The sequence below is a fragment of the Ovis canadensis genome, chromosome 2 (assembly GCF_042477335.2).
Source record: "Ovis canadensis isolate MfBH-ARS-UI-01 breed Bighorn chromosome 2, ARS-UI_OviCan_v2, whole genome shotgun sequence".
In the NCBI taxonomy this organism is placed as follows: domain Eukaryota; kingdom Metazoa; phylum Chordata; class Mammalia; order Artiodactyla; family Bovidae; genus Ovis; species Ovis canadensis.
The window spans coordinates 73733962-73756118 of NC_091246.1; the positions used below are offsets into that span (position 1 = coordinate 73733962).

The window sequence follows — 22157 nt, forward strand, 5'->3', positions numbered from 1 at the left end:
CCTGCTTATAAGATCAGTGCTGGATAATGCCATGACTTTTTGGGGGGAAATATGTAGAATTGTTTTGGTTTGTCTGGGACTGTCCCCATTTTAGCACCGAAAGTTCCATGTCTTGGGAAACCCCTGCTCTAGGGCTAACCACAGCATTTGGTCACCCTAAAGGACCCAAATGTGAAGGTGCCTTATGGTCAAATATGAAGGTGCATATTTAATTTTAATATTAATACAGCTGCTAACTTGCTCTCCAGTAACTGTGGGGAAAAGATACATTTTAAAATAAGTAAACAAGTCACCCTATTTGGGAGGATGTTAGCTCTCCTATCTCATTTTGATAAAGTAATCTTATAATCAGCAGAGAACTCCCAAATGTGGCTGTAAAAATAACAGTTACATAATTATACTTCCCTGGTTTAAACCACTAATAAGACATTGCCAAATTTTAGCTGTGTGAAGATAAATTATTTGTTTTTCATCTGTGATGATGTTGCATTACACACAAAAAAAGGAGTTTTATTTTTCTGGTGTAGCATACTTTCGTTTTAATTACAGGTACATCATTTTTCACCTCATTAACAGAACATAGTTTATTGTTACAGGATATCATTTCAATGGACACCCATTGCTGTTGTTTACTGAAAGCACTATACCGTGTTATTTACTTTTAAAATATGTTTAATCCGGCATCCTTTCATTTATAGCTCACCTGTACTTAAATATTAACTTTTAAGAGTTGATTTCACTTATAGAGATCTAAATAGATCTAAATGTAGAGAGAAGACAGAGAGGGGAGAGAGAGCCTCAGATGGCTGCTGCCTTCTAATGCCTAAAGTGTTATATTTGTTATTATGTGAATACAGAGACAGTAAGACTCTTCAGGAACCAAGCAATAATATCCACCAAAGCCATACATTAAAAAAAATTAAAACACATTACTAAATAACTCTTAAGAAGAAAATGGAAGTTACAAAATATGTAAAGATGAATGGATGCAGAAGCATTACTTTATAAAGTCTGTGGTTTATATGAATCATCAAATTGCTACCCAGAATGAAATGTGTAGCCTTACATATACAGAAAATAAGGATGTTGAAAATAAGCACACTTTCAAATCAAAATTTAACCTCTCAGTCCAGCAATCAATCAAACAAAAATAGGAAAATAAACATGAAAGAGAATGGAAAAATATAAAAAGTGTAATGGTAGGAAATAATGCAATAGAAAATGATAGAAGCAGTGAACTTGAGAAAGTTCTTTTACATTGGGATCTCAACTGCCTATTCTCTGATTTGGATACTTATTTTCCAGCCCAAGGAATAAGTGTTATGGACATTGAATTAACAGACAGAAGGAAGAGCAGGAAATCTGTGATTACTTCTGTCTGGGATACTGCAGAGGGGAGAAGAAGAAATAACATTTACAAAGATATATGTCAAACATTATGGTAGGCAGGTTATGTACATTTTGTGTTTTAATAATATATCTTCCGCATTTACAGAGAAGAATATTGATGCACAGAGTGGCTTAAATAATTTCTTAATTATTGACCAGACAGTAAGTCCTGGTGCTTAAGTTTGAATTCTAGAAGGGTTAGTTTTTGACATTTAATTTACCATGTGTTGTCAGTTAATGATATCACTGGTTTTAGAAACACGTTGTTTTGAAAACTCATATCTGCCTAGGAAGGCCATGGGGCTATCATTCACATTTTAGAGTGAAATGGTTTTAACAGATTACTTTCTTTTCAACATTTAGCTGAGGTTAGCTGTATAAAAAGAATGGGACGTCTGAAATGACTGGAGACGGAGGAGCAATGCAGTAGAAGTGGTCCTGCTTGGAGGCTGAGGTCTGAATGAGACTGGAAGCAAAAGTGCAGAAAGGGAAGTGGGAAGATGCCAATGATAAAGTCTGACTATTTCAAAATTCTGGCTAGGGTCAGCCCCACCCACAAGAAGAGCAAGACAGGTTCTTCCTCTTTCCTTCTCTTGCACAAATCAGTCCCTATTCCTGGGACCAAGAGGTCCAGGTCCAGGGGCTGCTCTATGGAAAACAGAGTCACAAGGAACTTTAGAAGCTATGCATGCTACTCCCCAACAGGCCTCCCCTATACCTATACAGTACCCCAAACTATTTCTGACATCCTTGCTGGAGGAGAGTGATAGAAACTTGCTCCTCAGAGGACAGCTCATAACCATTTCGAACTTGAGCTAATTGTTAGAAAAGCCTTCCTATCACCAGCAAAAGTCTTGTCTCCCTTCAGTTTCCCCTTATTGGTCCTACTTCTGTCCTCTGAAATTGCCCAGTCTGTGTGATATTTGTTCAGATGGAATTTGATCTGTCATGCAGTGTTGTTTTTGGCTGATTTGCTAAGTTGATTAGATTCCTCTATAAACTCAAAGCTTTTGGATCAAGGTAAATCTGGTAAAAATGTTCTAGCAATTATGTTTCAGAAAGACTGCCATAGTTTTCTTAAAATAAGGATGCTCCCAATTTACAGATTCGTAATGTGAGAACAGTCTTATGTGCAAATCCATAGACTAACCCACATAAAGCATTCACATAAAAAAGAAGCAATCAGTGTATTTTTCCTGTTGATTGACACTATGTGAAAGCTACTTCTGTTCATTTGTGGTAAAGTAACTAGATATTGAGAAGAGGAACTGATCTAATTAATCAACTTGGGAAAATGTTCCACTTTTAAGTGAACAATTAAAATGATAATGAAGTACCTTTTTACTTCTGTTTGTTTAGCTACAAAACAAAGCAACACTCATAATAATATTTAACATTTGTTAGGAAAGAGTAAAACTAGTACTCTCATTAATTACCTTTGGTTTCATAAAAGTCTTCTAGAAATCAATTGATTTAAAAATATCATATCCTTTGTCCCAGTAGGATCTTCTGGAAAATTATGCTAAGGAAATAATCAAAAGATTTTAAAATATGTGATAAAAATCTGCAATTATTTAAAAATTATTTGTAATGGTGAAAAATTGTTCACAGCATGAAAATCCAACAGGAGGAAATGGCTAATTGGATTAGGGCACATCCGCTGAGTGGGAGATTAGGCAGCCATGTCATACAATGATTATGAAAAAAACAACACTGTGTGTAATCCAGATGGTCCTAGAGGAAAAATCGTTGGTAAGTCATTGGGATGGAAGCAGAAACATGGAGCGACACAAAACTTCTACCTCTACTTCATCGACTACACGAAAGCCTTTGACTGTGTGGATCACAACAAACCATGGAAAATTTTTCAAGAGATGGCAATCAGACCACCTCACCTGCCTCCTGAGAAACCTGTAGGCCAGTTGAGAAGCAACAGGTAGAACCGAACATGGAACAATGGACTGGGAATTGGGAAGGGAGCATGTCAAGGCTGTATATCATCACCCTGCTTATTTGACTTATATGTAAAGTACATCAAACAAAATGCCAGGCTGGATGAAGCACAAGCTGGAATCAAGATTGCCAGGAGCAATATCAATAACCTCAGATATGCAGATGACACCACACATGACAGAAAGTGAGGAAGAACTAAAGAGCCTCTTGATGAAAGTGAAAGAAGAGAGTGAAAAAGCTGGCTTAAAACTCAACACTCAGGAAATGAAGATCATGGCCTCTGGTCCCATCACTTCATGGCCAATAGATGGGGAAACAATGGAAACAGTGAGAGAGTTTATTTTCTTGGGCTCCAAAATCACTGCAGATGGTGACTGCAGCCATGAAATTAAAAGATGCTTGCTCCTTGAAAGAAAAGCTATGAGCAACCTAGACAGAGTATTAAAAAGCAGAGCCATTACTTTGCTAATGAAGGTCTGTCTATTTCTGTTTCCAGGAGACACGTATGGATGTGAGAGTTGACCATAAAGAAGGCTGAGTGCCAAAGAATTAGTGCTTTTGTACTGTGGTGTTGGAGAAGACTCTTGAGAGTCCCGTGGACTACAAGGAGATCCAACCAGTCCATTCTAAAGGAGATCAGTCCTGGGTGTTCTTTGGAAGGACTGATGCCGGAGCTGAAACTCCAGTACTTTGGCCACCTCATGCGAAGAGGTGACTCATTGGAAAAGACTCTGATGCTGGGAGGGATTGGGGGCAGGAGGAGAAGGGGACGACAGAGGATGAGATGGCTGGATGGCATCACTGACTTGATGGATGTGAGTCTGAGTGAACTCTGGGAGTTGGTGATGGACAGGGAGGCCTGGCATGCTGCGATTCATGGGGTCACAAAGAGTTGGACACGACTGAGTGACTGAACTGAAATTGAAAGGCCAGTATTCAACATGGACCAAGAGAGGAAAATGTTTTAATAACATCTCAGCAGAATTGTATAACTTTATTTTTTCAAAGTGTCTTTGTATCCATCATTTTATTTCATAATATATTGTAAAGTGAGTCAGGTATTTTAATAGCCATTTTAAAGATATCTCTAATAGGTTATATTTTCTAAATAAAGTGGCAACCATCTAGTAGTACCTATGCTATAATTAGAATGTGAAGCTCTTGAGGACATCTAAACTCTGAGCCCTGAAATTCATATAATGCCCTATAATGCTCAAAGAAAATGTGCTTCAAGTAATTTATCCTTATTAAAATGATTTGACCATGTGACAACAAAGTTCATCTTCTCATGTCTTTAACATTTAAAATGGATTAATTTTTTAACTAGAAATCTGTATTCCATTGATTAGTATACGATGAAAGAAAAGTACCTATTTGATTCTGCCTCTGAAATGTAGGAAGTTATAAAAAATATAAAGTGTACTTTTTGTTTAAGATTAATATGCAGCATTTTAAATAACTTGAAAAGTCTTCTAAAATTTCAACATCTGAATTCAAAATGTTTTCTATCAGGCTTTTTTATGCATAGCTTTATTCCAACATTTTATTAGGAAAATTGTCAAATATACTGAAAAACTGAAACATCGACACAGTGAATTATATATACTCATCAACTAAATTCTACAATTATCAATTAATTTACTTTTTTGCATATTTATCCAACCATTTATTTATTGACTCCTCCATCTATCAATCCATCTATTTTTTGATGCATTTCAAAGTTGTAAACATCATTGTACTTCATCTAGTATTTAAGCATATATATTATTACTTATGGAGAAGGCAATGACACCCCACTCCAGTACTCTTGCCTGGAAAATCCCATGGGTAGAGGAGCCTGGTAGGCTGTAGTCCACGGGGTCGCTAAGAGTTGGACATGACTGAGCAATGACTTCCCTTTCACTTTTCACTTTCACGCACTGGAGAAGGAAATGGCAGCCCACTCCAGTGTTCTTGCCTGGAGAATCCCAGGGACGGGGGAGCCTGGTGGGCTTCTGTCTATGGGGTCGCACAGAGTCGGACACAACTGAAGTGACTTAGCAGTATTATTACTTAGAGTTCAGTATTTATTATGCTGTTTTTTTGCATATAGGGAATGAATAATCTTAAGTGTATCACTCAATGAATTTTGACAAATGCATATACTTGGATAACCTAAACTCCTATCAAAATAAAATGTTCCCATCTCCCCAGCCAGTTTACTTATGCTACTTCCCAGACAGTTCCCTATACCCATCTCTCAAAAGGTCACCACTAATGTGTTTTTCACCTCAGCTTAGTTTAATAGCAGTATGTAACTATTTCAATTATAACACATGTTCACTGATATTTGGTGTTAACAGTCTTTTTATTTTAGCCACTCTTATGCATTTATAGTAGTATTTCATTGACTAATGATTTTGAGCACTTACTCATGTATTTATGCCATTCCTATATCTTCATTGTGAAAATCAGTTTAAATATTTTGCTAATTTTTTTTGAGGGGGAGGTAAACAGTCTTTATTTCACCAGCAAATGAATTTCGGTCATCTCAGGTTTAGTAATGAAACGGATTATAAGAAAACCTATTTGCCCTCAGATTTTTTAAATTGTAAATTAAAAAAAAAAGGGATTGTGGACACACACACACATATATATATATACACATAGGCCTTATAAATTTATGTAAGTATAAATAGATATCTTTGTTGTTGTTATTTAGTCACTAAGTTGTGTCTGTTTGCGACCCCATGGACTATATAGCCTGCTAGACTTGTCTGTCCATGGGATTTCCCAGGCAAGAATACTGGAATGGGTTGCCATTTCCTTCTCCATCTTTTGCTCATTTTTAATTGGATTGTTTGCCCTTTTAAAATTGAGTTGTATATGTACCCTAGTGTTCATTGCAGTACTATTTACAATAGCTAGGACATGGAAGCAACCTAGATGCCCATCAACAGATGAATGGATAAAGAAGTGGTGGTACATATACACAATGGACTATTACTCAGCCATAAAAGGAACAAATTTGAGTCTGTTCTAGTGAGGTGGATGACCCTAGAACCTGTTATGCAGAGTGAAGTAAGAAAGAGAAAAACTGTTGTATGTTAATGCATATATATGAAATCTAGAAAAATGGTACTGGTATCTATTTGCAGGGTAGCAATAGAGACATAGAGAATAGACTTGTGGCCATAGTGGGGGAGGAGAAGGTGGGACAAATTGAGAGAGTGCCATTGAAACATATACACTACCGTAAGTAAAACAGATAGCCAGTGGGTAGTTGCTGTATAATACTGGGAGCTCAACCTGGTACTCTGTGACAACCTAGAGGGGAAGCGGGGGGTGGGGGTGGGAGAGAGGTTCAAGAGGAAAAGAACGTATGTGTACACTACGGCTTATTCATGTTGTATGGCAGAAACCAACACAACAGTGTAAAGAAATTATTCTCCAATTAAAATAAAATAAATACTCAGTTGTAGGATTTTATTTATTTTGGATAACAGTCTTTTGTCAAATGTATGATTTGCAAATTTTTTTCTCCTCTGTATGTATCTTGCTGATTCACTTTCTTAGCAATGGCTTTTGATGCAGAATATTGGTTTACCAATTTATGCAGATCTTTAAAATAGTGACACATTTGATTATACAATATTTTTAAATGACCCTTATTAATAGCATTATCAATCTTATCAGAAAAGGTTGTAAGTATTGAAAAGCTATCAAGCTAATGATGCTGGAAGATACAAGGGTTCCAAAATTCAAGAAAATGTCTGCCATTACCCAATTATGAATAACAGTAGTTTATCAGTCATTCTTACAAGTAAAAATGGTGCTCTGTGAAAACGTTGGCTTGTTCAGCTTACAACTCAAACAAACACTCAAGTGTTTTTTTCTCAAGAAAACCATCATACTTAAGTATGCAGCAGAAATACTTTATGTTTGCTTCTGATTTCATCACACAGGTTATTACAAAGATGTATACTAAACATCTCAATTAAAAAGTGAATATAAGACCTGAATAGAAATACCTCACTAAAGACGTACAGATGGTAAGTAAGTTATATAAAAATACATTAAACATCATCTGTCACTGGGAAAATACAGATTAAAACAATGAAATATTGCCACACACCTATTATAATGACAAATCCAAAATGCTAACAACATCAAGTGTTGATAAGACTATGAAGCAACAGGAACTCTCATTCCTTGCTGGAGTAATGCAAAATGTTAAAGCCACTTTGCAAGACATTTGGCCATTTTCTCACACATCTGAACATAATATTACATTCAGTCCAGTAATCACACCCCTTGACATTTACACAAATAAGTTGAACATTTCCATGTGCAGATCTGCACATGAATGTTTATGGTAGCTTATTCATAATTGTCAAAACTTGGATGCGACCAAGATGTCCTCCACTAAGTGAATGGATAAGCAAATTGTGTTGTCCTGTCGCCACGTCACATCCAACCCTTTATGACCCCACAGACTGCAGCACGCCAGGCTTCCCTGTTTTCACTGTCTCCCAGAGTTTGCACTAACTCACGTCCATTAAGTCAGTGATGCCATTCAACCATCCCATTCTCTGTTGTCCCTTTCTCCTCCTGTCCTCAATCTTTGCCAGCATCAGGGTTTTTTACAGTGAGTTGGCTATTCCCATCAGGTGGTCAAAGTATTGGAGCTTCAGCTGCAGGATCAGTCCTTCCAATGAATATTCAGTGTTGATTTCCTTTAGGATTGACTGGTTTGATCTTGCAGTCAAAACGACTCTCAAGAGTCTTCTCCAGCACCACAATTCAAAGACATCAGTTCTTTGGTGCTCAACCTTCTTTTCTCACATCCATACATGACTACTGGAAAAACAATAGCTTTAACTATACGGATTGCGTTACATCCACACAATGAGATATTGTTCAGCAATGAAAGGAAACAATCAAATCTGTGAAAAGACCTGGAAAAAACATTAAATGCATGTTAATAAAGAAGTCTATCTGAAAAGGCTACATACTGGATGATTCCAACTAAATGACATTCTGGAAAGGGCAAAACTTTGGAGATGATGAAAGGATCAGTGATTTCCAGGGACTAAAGGAGAAGAGGAAAAGAATGAATGGGTGGAGCACAGTGAATTTTTAAGCAGTGGAAGTATTCTCTGTGAGACTATAATGGTGGATATATGTCATTGTATAAAACCCATAGAAGTTTACAACACAAACAACCATAATGTAAACTACAGACTCCAGTTTATAATAATATATCTGGTTTTGGCTCTTCAGTTGTAACAAATGTACCACACAAATGCAAGATCCTAATAATAGGGGAAACTGTGAGTAGGAAAAAGAGTATGTGGAAACTCTCTGTACAATCTGCTTAGTTTTTCTGTAAACCTAATATTGCTCTAAAAAAATGAAGTCTTTAATTAAATAATATATATACATATATACACTCAAAGGTCAAGATTTAACAAGATAAATATTTTTATTAATTCACGACACTTTAAAATATAACTGGCTTTAAAATTTTGTTTGAGTTTCCCATGGTGTAGAAGACAATGACCACAGCTGTAATTTGATAGAGCTTCCCCTGGTGTCTCAGATGGTACCCCTGCTTGACTCATGGTAATATGCCAGCAGTTTGATCTACTATTGCTTTTGCCCCATTAGTGTAAATGTCAACCAGTGAAAATGATGAATATTATCTTATTATTCTGAAAATAGTTGTGACCTTGTACATCTCCACAAAAGGATTTCAGAGATCCCTAGAGGTCCATGGCTCATCTTTTGAGGACTATTGGATTTTGATGTTTTGGAGTATCATTTTCTTCATGTTTATCTGTTTGGAATTTGTTGGCATTCTTGAATCCATAAGCTTATGTTTTCACTAAATATGGGGAAATTTCAGCCATTTTAAGTTTATCAGACACATTTTTTGAGACTCAACTTTCTTTTCTTCTTATAAAACTTAATTAGGTAAAGGTTAAAATATTTGACATTGTCCCACAGTGATGCCAGTGGTAAAGAATTTGCCTGCCAATGCAGGAGATGCCAGAGAGATGGGTTCAATCCCTGGGTTGGGAAGATCCTTTGGAGTAGGAAATGGCAACCCACTCTAGTATTCCTGCTTGGAAAATCCCATGGACAGAAGAGCCTGGTGACCTGCAGTCCATGGGGTCCCAAAGTCAGACATGATTGAGCACACGCACTCACGTCCCTGAGGTTCTGTTTTATTTTTTCCCAGTCTTTTTCTTTTCTTCTCCAGCTTCAATAATGTCTACAATACTTACCATCTTTAAGTTTAAGGACTCTTTCATCTGTCATGTTTAATATGCTTTTAAGCCTTCTCAGGGAAACTTTTGTTTTTCCAGCTATTGATTTTTCTTATAAATAGGAAATAGTAACCTAGTAAAGATTATTTTACCTCTAAAATAGAAAATTTGGTTCCTTTCTATAGTTTTTATTTCTTTACAGAGATATCCTCTCCATTCACTCTGAGAATATTCTCCTTCACATCCTTGAGGATTGTGCTGGCTGCTTTAAATCCTACTGTGTTTATTCCTATAGCTAAGTCATCTTGGGTCTGGTCTCCATTGATGTTTTCCTTTTTTCTTGGGGATGGGTCACATTTTTCCTATTTCTTTTTATGTCTAATAACTGGAAATTTATGGTGGACATTATAAACAAATTGAAAATACAAATCCTGTATGTTCCTTTGAAAAGTTCTTAATTTTCTTTTACTCTTTTATCAAGCCGTTAACTTGGCTGAACTCAAAACTGTCTTCCCTGTAGTGGGCAATAAGTTAACTCTTAGTGTTTTAACTCAGCTTAGTTGAGCTGTTTAGAGTCTGTGCATGTGTAATTCAGAGGGCAGGCAGTGATTTAGGCAAAGTTTATATGGTCTTTACTGGGATTTAACCTCTCCCTTTCCAGCTGTTGGGTTTACCCAAAACTATCTCATCTGACTAGTAAGACTGCAGGTTTTGTACTGGGGTGTTGGCTTCCCAGTTTGGCACTGACTGAGACTTGCCCTCAGGCAAAGAGTTGCAAAACCAGGAAAGTCTCCCAATGATATTGCCTATTTCCACCTGTAGACTCCTCTTCTGCCTGCACACACTTTGCAGGTAGTGTTTTCAGGTAGAATATAGTATTTTCAGGTAGCTCTTTTCTTGGTCAGTCTTGCTGAATGTTTGTCAATTTTTACAATGTTTTCAAAGAACCAAGTTTTGGTTTTATTAATTCTTTCTATTGTTTTTCTATTTGACTTACATCAATTCTAACCTTCATTATTTTCATCCTTCCACAAGGTTTGAATTCAGCTTGCTCCATTAAAAAAAAATGTTTAAGGCATAAGGCTAGGTTATTGATTTGATAACTATTTCATATATATATATTTATACATTTTAATTTTTAATCATGAAGTGATTTCAAAAAGAAGAGAGACTGAGAAAGAGACAGACAGACCCAGAGAAAGAGACTAAGAGAATTACATACTGAATGGAAGTATACAATATACTCACAGCCAAGCTTAACATATGAAATAATTCAATCAGAGAAACTTTCACTAATCTTCTTGGATCATATTTTTAAAACTCTTAGTCAGACCTAATCATTTTGAATTTGTAATAGTGTCTATAAATTTTGGACTTCCTTGGTGGCTCAGACAGTAAAGAGTCTGCCTGCCAGTACAGGAAACATAGGTTCAACCTGTGGGTTGGGAAGATCCCCTGGAGAAGATAATGGCTACCCATTCCAGTATTGTTGCTTGGAGAACTCCATGGACAGAGGAGTCTTGTGGGCTACAGTCCATGGGGTTGCAAAGAGTCGGACATGACTGCGGTTTTAACACAAATTTTATTTGTTACTTTATACCTTACTGTATATGTGGCTGAGCTGGTAAAGGATCAGCCTGCAATACAGAACTGAGTTTGATCCCCAGGTCGGGAAGATCCCCTGGAGAAGGGAATGACTGAGCAACTAACACTTACCACACTTACCATACAAATTAAAGCAATACATAGTATTATTCTGTGTTTTAATATTTAAATTGTATCACTGTGATGATGATTAATTCCACTCCATAATTCATTTACAGAGTTGTAGAATTCCCTAGTGTATGCATATACTAAAATTTATCATCTATTCTTTTGCCAATGGACAGTTTAATTATTTCTAAATCCTTGTGATTTCAAATATTGCTCCTTTGAGCATTCTTGTACATGTCTGCAAAAGAAAATATTCAAACATTTCTCCAGGGCATAAGCCTAGAGTTGAATATAGCTAACATAGCTCTTCAACTTTATTTGGTCCTCACCAACTTGATTTCTTCTTTACAATAAGTGTTTACAGGTGTAAATTTCCCCAGTGAGCACTGCTTTCACTGTATCCTATAGGTTTGGGTGTTTTGTGTTTTCATTTTCTTTCATCTCAAAATATTTTTCTCATTTCACACGTGATTAATCTTTGACCAGTTAGTTGTTTAAATGTAGTTTAATTTATATGTATATGTGAATTTTCCACTGTTCTTTCTGTTATTGATTTCTAGTTTCATTCCACTGTGGTCAGAAGAGATACTTTGGATGATTTCAGTCTTTATAAATTTGTTGAGACTTTGGTTTGTGACTTAACTTATGCTCTACCTGGAGAATGTTCCATGTATACTTAAGAAGAATGAATATTCTGTTACTGTTGACTGTAATGTTCTCCATGTGTCTGTCAGGTGTAGTTAGTGTGTAGTGTTTTTAAGTCCTCTGTTTCCTTATTTGTCTTCTATTTGTTCTATCCATTATTGAACATGGGTATTAAATCTCCAAATATTGTTGTTGAACTCTGTATTTCTTCCTTCAATTCTGTCAATTTGTGAGTTCTGTTTTTATGTCTGTGTATGTTTATGATTTTTATAACTTCTTGTTCAGTTATATACTTTTAAAAAATCAATTTGCCAATCTCTTCTTTTTAACTGGAGAGTTTAATGCATTCACATTTTAAAGTAACTACTGATAAGGAAGTACTTACTTCTGCCATGTTCTTATTTGTTTTCTCTAAGTCTTGTAATTTTTTGTTCCGTAATCATTCCATTACTGTAATTTCTGTATTTTATTGAATTATTTTATATTTTGTTGTTTGATTTCCTTATTTCTTTTTCTATATAATTTTTAGTGTTTTCCTTAGTGGTTACCCAGGAGATTATATTTAACATCTTAATTTTGTAACAATCAGGTTTGAATTAATTCCAACTTAGTTTCAATAACATATACAAATTATGCTCCTTTACTGCTCCATCCCTTTCCTTTATGTTGGCAATGTTACAATTACATCTTTATATATTGAGTGCCCATTAACATAGCATTGTAATCATTGTTTTATGCATTCATTGTATGGAAAAGGAAGAGGACAAACCAAATATGTGATGCTACTACATTTTACATTTACCTGTGTGGCTACCTTTATCATTACTCTTTATTTCTTTTTATGCTGTCTAGTGTTCTTCCATTATAACTTGGAGAAGTCCTTTCACCACTTTTGTAGAACAGGTGTACCGTTGACAAATTCCCCTCAGTTTTTTTAATCTGAGTATGTCTTAATTTTGCCTTCATGTTTCTAAAAATAAATTTTATTTTTTTACAGCTGTTTTAGATTGACGGAAAAATTGACTGGAAGGTACAGAAAATTTTCATACTGCGCTATCCCCATGTAGGCACACACAGCTACCCTGTTATCAACATCCCACACCAGAGTGGTACATTTGTTCACAATCAGTGAAAATACATTGACACATCATCACCCAAAACCTGTAGTTCACCTTAGAGATCACTCTTGGTGTTGTACATTCAGTTCAGTTCAGTTCAGTCGCTCAGTCGTGTCCGACTCTTTGTGACCCCATGAATCGCAGCACGCCAGGCCTCCCTGTCCATCACCAACTCCCGGAGTTCACTCAAACTCACGTCCATCGAGTCCGTGATGCCATCCAGCCATCCCAACCTCTGTCATCCCCCCTCTCCTCCTGCCCCCAATCCCTCCCAGCATCAGAGTCTTTTCCAGTGAGTCAACTGTTCGCATGAGGTGGCCACAGTACTGGAGTTTCAGCTTTAGCATCAGTCCTTCCAAAGAATACCCAGGGCTGATCTCCTCTAGAATGGATTGGTTGGATCTCCTTGCAGTCCAAGGGACTCTCAAGAGTCTTCTCCAACACCACAGTTCAAAAGCATCAATTCTTCAGCGCTCAGCCTTCTTCACAGTCCAATTCTCACATCCATACATGACCACTGGAAAAACCATAGTCTTGACTAGACGGACCTTTGTTGGCAAAGTAATGTCTCTGCTTTTCAATATGTTATCTAGGTTGGTCATAATTTTTCTTCCAAGTAGTAAGCATCTTTTAATTTCATGGCTGCAATCACCATCTGCAGTGATTTTGGAGCCCAAAAATATAAAGTCTGACACTGTTTCCATTGTTTCCCCATTTATTTCCATGAAGTAATGGGACCAGACGCCATGATCTTCATTTTCTGAATGTTGAGCTTTAAGCCAACTTTTTCACTGTCCTCTTTCACTTTCATTAAGAGGATTTTTAGTTCCTCTTTGCTTTCTGCCATAAGGGTGGTGTCATCTGCATATTGGAGGTTATTGATATTTCTCCCAGCAATCTTGATTCCAGGTTGTGCTTCTTCCAGTCCAGCGTTTCTCATGATGTACTCTGCATAGAAGTTCAATAAGCAGGGTGACAGTATACAGCCTTGACGTACTCCTTTTCCTATTTGGAACCAGTCTGTTGTTCCATGTCCAGTTCTAACTGTTGCTTCCTGACCTACATTCAGTGGGTTTGTACAAATATACAGTGACATATATCCACCATATAGTATCATGCATAGTAGTTTCACTGCCCTAAAAAAATATTATGTGCTCCATATCTATTCATCCCTCCCCTACCTTCCCCAGGTAACCACTGATCCTTTTATTGTTTTGTGTTTTCCAAAATGGCATATTTTTGGAATCATACAGTATGTAGCCTTTAGGGACTGGTTTTGTTTTTTTTTTTCACTTAGTAATGTGAATTTGTTTCCTCCATGTCTTTTCAAAGCTTAATAGCTCATTTCTCTTTATCACTGAGTAATATCCCATTGTCCCTATATACCACAGTTTGTTTATTCATTCACCTACTAAAGTACATTTTGATTGCTTCCAGGTTTCAGCCATTATGAATAAAGCTGCTGTTAACATTCTTGTGTAGGTTTTGGTGTAAATTTTCCATTCATTGTGGGTGATACCAAGGATCATGTTCTCTAGATTATTTGTTATGGGCATGTTTAGTTTTGTAAGAAAATGTCAAACTATCTTCCAAAGTGGCTGTTCCATTTTGTGTTCCCACCAGTGGTGAACGAGAATTTCTATTGCTCCGCACCATTTTCAGTATTGGATGTTGGTAGTATTTTGAGGTTTGGCTATTCTAATAGGTGTGGAATGGTATCTCATTTTAATTTGCCATACCCTAGTAAATCTGTATGTCTTTAGATTTAAAGCAGGTTTCTTGTAGACAGCATATAGTTAGATCTTGCTTTTTGGTCCACTTTGACAATTTCTATCTTTTAGACCATTAATATTTAAAGTGACTTTTTATATACTTAGATTAATATCTACAATATTTGTTCCTATTTTCTATTTGTTGCCCTATTCTTTGCCCCTATTTTTTGTTTTCCATTCTTTTTCTGCCATTTTTTATTTTAATTGAGCATTTTATGTGATTCTATTTTCTCCTCTTTTTTAGCATATAGGTGGTTCCTTTTTAAAAAATAAAACAAACTTTTCTAGTGTTTTCTCTTCAGAGTTTGCAATACACATTTACAAGTAATCCAAGTTCACTTTCCTATAGGATACTTCTTCATACATAGTACAAGTACTTTCTAAAAACTAAATAATCCTGATTCCTTCCTCTCATCCCTTGTATCAATGTTAGCATTCATAACACATATACATAAACATGCATAAAGATATGTATTATATGTTATGTATTACATATATGGACATATGTATTCATATACACTGTTGCTATTTTTATTTTAAACAAATTATGTTAGATCACTTAAGATAGAAAGTAAGTTTGTATTTTACTTTCATTTATTCCTTCTCCAGTCCTCTTCCTTTCCTTATGTAGGTACGATTTTCTGACAGATAATCATTTTCCTTATCGCTGGAGAATTTCTTTTTGACATTTCTTACAAGACAATGGTACTGATGACAAATTCTCTCAATTTCGAGTATTAAGTATTAAATTTTTTAAAAAAAATATTTATTTATTTTTGCCTGTGCTGGGTCTTAGTTGCTACATGTGGGCTTTCTCTAATTGCAGAGAGCAGGGGCTACTCTTTGTTGCAGTGTGCTGGCTTCTTATTACGGTGACTTTTCCTCTTGTGGAGCACTGGCCCTAGGCACACAAAGTCTTCAGGGGTGGTGGCACATGGGCTTAGTTGCCTCACAACATGTAGGGTCTTAAATCATAGACCAGGGGTCAAACTTTTGTCCCCTGCATTGGCAGGCAAATTCTTAACCACTGGACCACCAAGGAACTCTTAAATTCCCTCAATTTTGGTTTGTCTGAGAAAGTTTTTATTTCTCCTTCACTTTTGAAGGATAATTTCACAAAATTCTTGGTTGATTTTTTTTTCTTTTAATACTTTTAATATTTAACTCTCCTCTTTTCTTGTTTCAGTGATTTCTTTGGTGCAGTTGTATAATAATTTAAATCTTTTCTCCTCTGTATATAAGGCATTTTTTCTTCTGACTTCTTTGAAGATTTTGTCTTTATCTGTGATCTCCTTCAGTTTGAATGTGATATGCCTATGTGTAGGGTTTTTGTGTTTTGTTTGTTTGTTTGCTTTGGCATGTACCCTGCTTAGCGTTCTCTGAGCTTCCTGGATATGTGGTTTGGTATCTGCCATTAACTTGGGGAAATTCTCAACAATGATTGTCTCAAATAATTCTCTTTGTTTTTCTCTTTATTCTTTTTTCCACATGTATCTTTTTTAGTTGTTCTTCAGTTCAGGAATATTCTGTTCTGTTTTCTGTTTTATTTTTTCCAAGTCTTTTTTTTTTCTTTGTTTTTTCACTTTGGAGGTTATACTGACATATCCTCAAGGTCAGAGATTTTTATTCAGCTATGTCCATCCCACTAATGAGTCCATCAAAGTTATTCTTCTATTGTTACAGTGTTTTTGATCTCTAAGATTTATTTTTGATTCTTACATTGCCCATATGTTCATGCGTGCTATCTGCTTTATCCATTGGACACCTTAATGTATTAATAATAATTGTTTTAAATTCCCAATCTGGTAATTCCAACATCCCCACCATATCTGAGTTTGGTTCTGATGCTTACTTTATCTCTTCAAACTGTGTTTTCTGTCTTATGTCTTCTAACTTTTTGTTCTTGTTGTTGAAAGCCAGACATGATGTATTGGATAAAAGGATCTCTGGTAAAGAGGCCTTTAGCGGTGTGGTGGTAAGGTAGGGAGGAGGGGAAGCCTTCTATAGTCCTGTGGTTAGGTCTTAGTCTTTTTGTGAACCTGTGTGTGTACTGTGAACTGTGAACCTCTGTCTCCCTTCCTACTTCCTGCTGTATTAGGTGAGACAGGATGGCTGGAGTGATCTACAACTGGGTATTTCCCTTCTCCCACATGGAGGGCTGCAATGGATTGGAATCAGGTATTTCCCTTCCTCAGGTCAGTTAGGCTAAAACTAAACCCCATTAGTCTGCTGCTGCTGCTGCTAAGTCATTTCAGTCATGTCTGACTCTGTGCGACCCCATAGACAGCAGCCCATCAGGCTCCCCCGTCCCTGGGATTCTCCAGGCAAGAACACTGGAGTGGGTTGCCATTTCCATTAGTCTAGGCTAGGGTAAAATAGTTTCTCTTGAGGGTAGGCCTTGTTAAGAACCAGTAGAAGGCTGTACCATATTTGAAAATGGTTTCTTTCCACCTGCTAGAGCTAGAGGGGACTTTTCTCCAACATTCACTGTGAGAACCAAGTTAAGCTCTTGGAGGTAAAACTTAACAAAAATGTGGTTACTCTCTGATTTTTTATCTCTCAGGCTTGTTCACACCAAACCTCCAGCAATTTGTCAGTTATAGTTTAGGTTCTAACCTGACAGTGGTTCCCTTGAAAGCTTCTATTTGAGAGTTTCCACTCTAGGATGCTTTAATCGTCTGTATCTGCTTCTCTGTTGCTGCAGTTTTTTGGGTGACAGTTTGCTTTGTGAATTCACTAGTCCAGTGGATCAAATAAGAGTTGTTGGCCTTTTGTTTGTTCAGCTTTCTACTTGTTAAGAAGGAATGATGATTTCCTAGCTCCTGGAAGTTTCTTTTTCACTTTTGGAGAATAGTATTGCTAAACAGAGAATTCTTGTGTGTTATTATTTTTTTTTTTTTTCCTTTCAGCACTTTTAGTATCTCATCCACTGCCTCATGGCTTCATGGTTTTTAATGGAAATGGAGTGGTAAACGTATGGATTCCTTGTACATAATAAGTTGCTTCTCTCTTGCTGTTTGCAAGATTCTCCCTTTATTTTTGGCTTTCAGCAGTTTGACTCTAATATGTTTCTGTATTGATCTCTATAAGTTTATCTCACTTGCAGTCTCTGAGCTTCTTGCATGTGTAGATTCACATCTTTTGTTACATTTAGAAGGCTTTCAGCTGTTATATTCAGCCATTATAGCCGTTAAGAATATTTTTCAAATATTCTTTTTGCACTTTTCTCTCACTCTGGGGCTCCTATTTTGTGTACACTTGATGCCCACACAGGTCCCTTAGGTTTCTGTACTTTTTTCCAATCCTTTCTCTTTCTGTTCCTCAGTTCAGTTCAGTTGAGTCGCTCAGTCGTGTCCGACTCTTGCAACTACATGAATCACAGCATGCCAGGCCTCCCTGTCCATCACCATCTCCCGGAGTTCACTCAGACTCACGTCCATCGAGTCAGTGATGCCATCCAGCCATCTCATCCTCTGTTGTCCCCTTCTCTTCCTGCCCCCAATCCCTCCCAGCATCAGAGTCTTTTCCAATGAGTCAACTCTTCTCATGAGGTGGCCAAAGTACTGGAGTTTCAGCTTTAGCATCATTTCTTCCAAAGAACACCCAGGGCTGATCCTAAGACTGGATAATTTCAAATGACCTATTCAAAGTCACTATTTCTCTCTTCTGCCAGTTCAACCCTGCTGTTGAAACTTCTAATGAATTTTTCATTACTATTTTTAGTTCCAGAATTTTAATTTCTATTTCTGCTATGAATTGAATATTTATATTCTTCCAAAATTAATATGTTTTAATGGAATACTCAATGTGATGGTATTTAGAAGAGGGGCCTCTCTGGTAGGTAATTATGTCATGGGAGTGGAGCCCTGTGAATGGGATTAGTGCCCTTTTTAGAAGAGGCCAGACAGCTTACTCACTCTCTTTCTGCCATGTTGAGGATAGAGTGAGAAGTTGGCAGTCTGCAACCTGGAAGAGATTTCTAACCAGAACCTGATCATTCTGGCACCCTGATTTCAGACTTCTAACCTCCAGAACATTGAGAAATAATTTTTTTTTGTTTATAAGCCACTCTGTCTATGATACTTTGTATAGCAGCCCAAACTGACTAACAGAGTTTCTCTTTTAGGTTCCTACCTTTTTATTGATAGTCTCTATTTGGTGAGAAATCTTTCTTCTGGTTTCTTTTTATCAACTTCAATTTAGCATATTAAGATGTTGATTTAAAGTCTTTGTCTAGTAAGAACAATGCCTTGACTGTTTCTGGACAGTTTTTTTATTAATTTTTTTGTTTCCTTAAATGAGCCACACTGACTTGTTTCTTTCATGCCTAATTTTTTTTTAATGAGACCTTCTGAATTTTATAATGTGGCGATTATAGAAATACAATTCTACCCCCTCTTCAGGGTTTGTTGTTGTTCTTTGTCATGGGTTGTTGTTGTGACTTTTATAAAACTTTTTCTAAAGTATGTATTCTTTGTCATGTATGGCCACTGAAATCTGTGTTCTCTTACCTAGTCATTGGTTGTGTTTTGACAGAATTACCTTAAGTGCTTGGAAACAACAAAAGAGAAAAGGGAGAAAGGCTTCTTCCAGTCTTTGCAGATTGGTTCTGTATTGGGGCACTCCTTCAATGCCTTGTCAAGCAGTTTATAACCTTGCCTTAGCCTTTAAGTTTTGCTTGGACAGAATTTGCAGGCAGGCTAAATGTAAAAGCTTTGGATCTTCTTGGGCTTTTTCTGAGCATGTGTCTTACCCTGTGTGTGTTCATGGCCTTCTTGATTCTCTGGTGTACATGGGGGCCTTTACAGTCCCTATTCTTGCATGTATCTCCTTTCCTAGTCTCTTTCTTTTCTTGGCTCTCAGTCTATTTCTTGTCCTAAGTGTTGTCTCTTTCTCAAAGCTGCTGTATCTAACACCTTTACCTTTAAATGCTTTCAGCAAAAGCTGCCCAGGAAGTGGCCCCAGCCCTGAGAATGCTCTGAGTAGGATGAAACAAAGGGAAACCTTTGTGTAGGTCCTTAATGGAGCCACAAGAGAGGTCAAGACCCAAAACCACAATGTTTTGAGAATAAGGTTTGTGTTGCTCCCTCTGACTCTAGAAACCTGTACCAGGATTGCAGGCTGCCATCCTCACTACTAGTTTTTGTTTGTTTTCCTTGTGGAAAGATTCTTAAACTCCAGGTTAAATTTCATATAGACATGGGAGTATTCAGTTTATTTACTCCTTATTGAGTGACTTTTGGTAGTTAGTGCCTTTCAAGGAATTTTTCTGTTTCATCTAAGTTATCAAAATATTGGCATTCTACTATTCATTATACTCTCTTTTAAATATGTGATATGTAGTGATGTCTCATTTCTGAAGAAAATATTGGTAGTTTTTGTCTTATGTTACTTCTTTTTTCTCTAGTTTATCTACAGGTCTATAAGCTTTATTGATTTTTTAAAATAACCAATGCTTGTGTTTATTTATTTTCTCTTATTGTTCTTTTTTTAAATTTCATTGTTTGCAAGTCTTATCTTTTTTACTTTTCACCTTCTATTTGCTGTGACTTTAATTTGCTCTTTTTTTCTTTTTTCATGAAGTAAAAAGCATCTATTATTGATTTGAGATCTTTTCCCCCCTAAATAAGCAGTTGATGGTTTAAATTTCTTTCTCATCACTGCATTCACTGTACCCCACAAATTTTGATATGTAATTTCAATTTTCTGTCATTAAGGCATTTTATATTGTCCCTTGTAATATTTGTCTTTGATCTATAGAAGTCTTTAAAATTGTGTTGATTAATTTCCAGATCAGTGGTTTTCAAAATAGTTTTCAATTACTTTGCTAGCATGTGAGATGAATGCAATTGTGCAGTAGTTTAAATGTTCTTTGGCATTGCCTTTCTTTGGGATTTGAATGGAAATCGACCATTTCCAGTCCTGTAGCCACTGGTGAGTTTTTCAAGTTTGCTGGCATATTGAGTGCAGCACTTTCACAGCATCATCTTTTATGATTTGAAAGAGCTCGCCTGGAATTCCATCACCTCCACTAACTTTGTTTGTAGTGATGCTTCCTAAGGCTCACTTGTTTTCCTACTCCAGGTGTATTGCTCTAGATGAGTGACCACACCATCGTGGTTATCTGGGTCATGAAGATCTTTTTTTGTGTAGTTCTTCTGTGTATTCTTATCACCTCGTCTTAATACTTTCTGCTTCTGTTAGGTCCATACCATTTTGGTCCTTTCTTGTGCCCATCTTTACATGAAATATTTCCTTGGTATCTCTGATTTTCTTGAAGAGAGCTCTAGTCTTTTCCATTCTATTATTTCCCTCTGTTTCTTTGCACTGATCACTGAGGAAGGCTTTCTTTGTCTCTCCTTGCTATTCTTTGGAACTCTGCATTCAGATGGGTATATCTTTCCTTTTCTCCTTGGAGCCTTTCACTTCCCTTCTTTACTCAGCTGTTTGTAAGACCTCCTCAGACAACCATCTTGCCTTTTTGCATTTCTTTTTCTTGGAGATGATCTTGATCCCTGCCTCCTATACAATGTCCATAGTTCTTCAGGCACTCTATCAGATCCAATCCTTTGAATCTAGTTGTCACATCCACTGTATAATCAAAAGGGATTTAATTTGGTCACACCTGAGTGGTCTAGTAGCTTTCCCTACTTCCTTCAGTTAAAGTCTGAATTTGGCAATAAGGAATTCATGATCTGAGCCACAGTCAGATACAGGTCTTGTTTTTGCTGACTGTATAGAGCTTCTCCATCTTTGGCTGCAAAGAATATAAACAATCTGATTTCGGTATGATACTGTTCATACTGTTCATGGGGTTCTCAAGGCAAGAATACTGAAGTGGCTTGCCATTCCCTTCTCCAGTGGACCACGTTCTGTCAGACCTCTCCACCATGACCCACCCATCTTGGGTTGCCCCGCGGGCATGGCTTGGTTTCATTGAGTTAGACAGGCTGTGGTCCTAGTGTGATTAGATTGACTAGTTTTCTGTGAGTATGGTTTCAGTGTGTCTGCCCTCTGATGCCCTCTTGCAACACCTACCATCTTACTTGGGTTTCTCTTACCTTGGACGTGGGGGTATCTCTTCACGGCTGCTCCAGCAAAGCACAGCCGCTGTTCCTTACCTTGGATGAGGGGTATCTCCTTACCGCCGCCGTTCCTGACCTTCAACGTGGGATAGCTCGTCTAGGCCCTCCTGTGCCTGTGCAGCCACCACTCCTTGGGTTGCTCCTCCCGGCCGCCAGCCCTGGCCTCGGGCTCTGGGTGGCTGCTCAGGGTCACCGCCCCTGACCTCGGACGTAGGGTAGCTCCTCTCGGCC

At 37.1% G+C, this 22157-nt stretch overlaps 1 protein-coding gene and 1 long non-coding RNA gene across 2 annotated transcripts in view; one reads left to right on the forward strand and one right to left on the reverse strand.

The window, feature by feature from the left end:
- Window positions 1-4618, forward strand: part of LOC138433596 (uncharacterized) — a 73730-nt gene extending 69112 nt beyond the window's left edge. Inside the window, exon 2 of the long non-coding RNA XR_011254371.1 lies at window positions 3839-4618. This is a non-coding gene — a long non-coding RNA (uncharacterized lncRNA). The remainder of the gene's footprint in view (window positions 1-3838) is intronic.
- AK3 (adenylate kinase 3) overlaps window positions 1-22157 on the reverse strand; it is a 467912-nt gene that overhangs the window by 249128 nt on the left and 196627 nt on the right. The gene's annotated exons all lie outside the window — the stretch shown is intronic.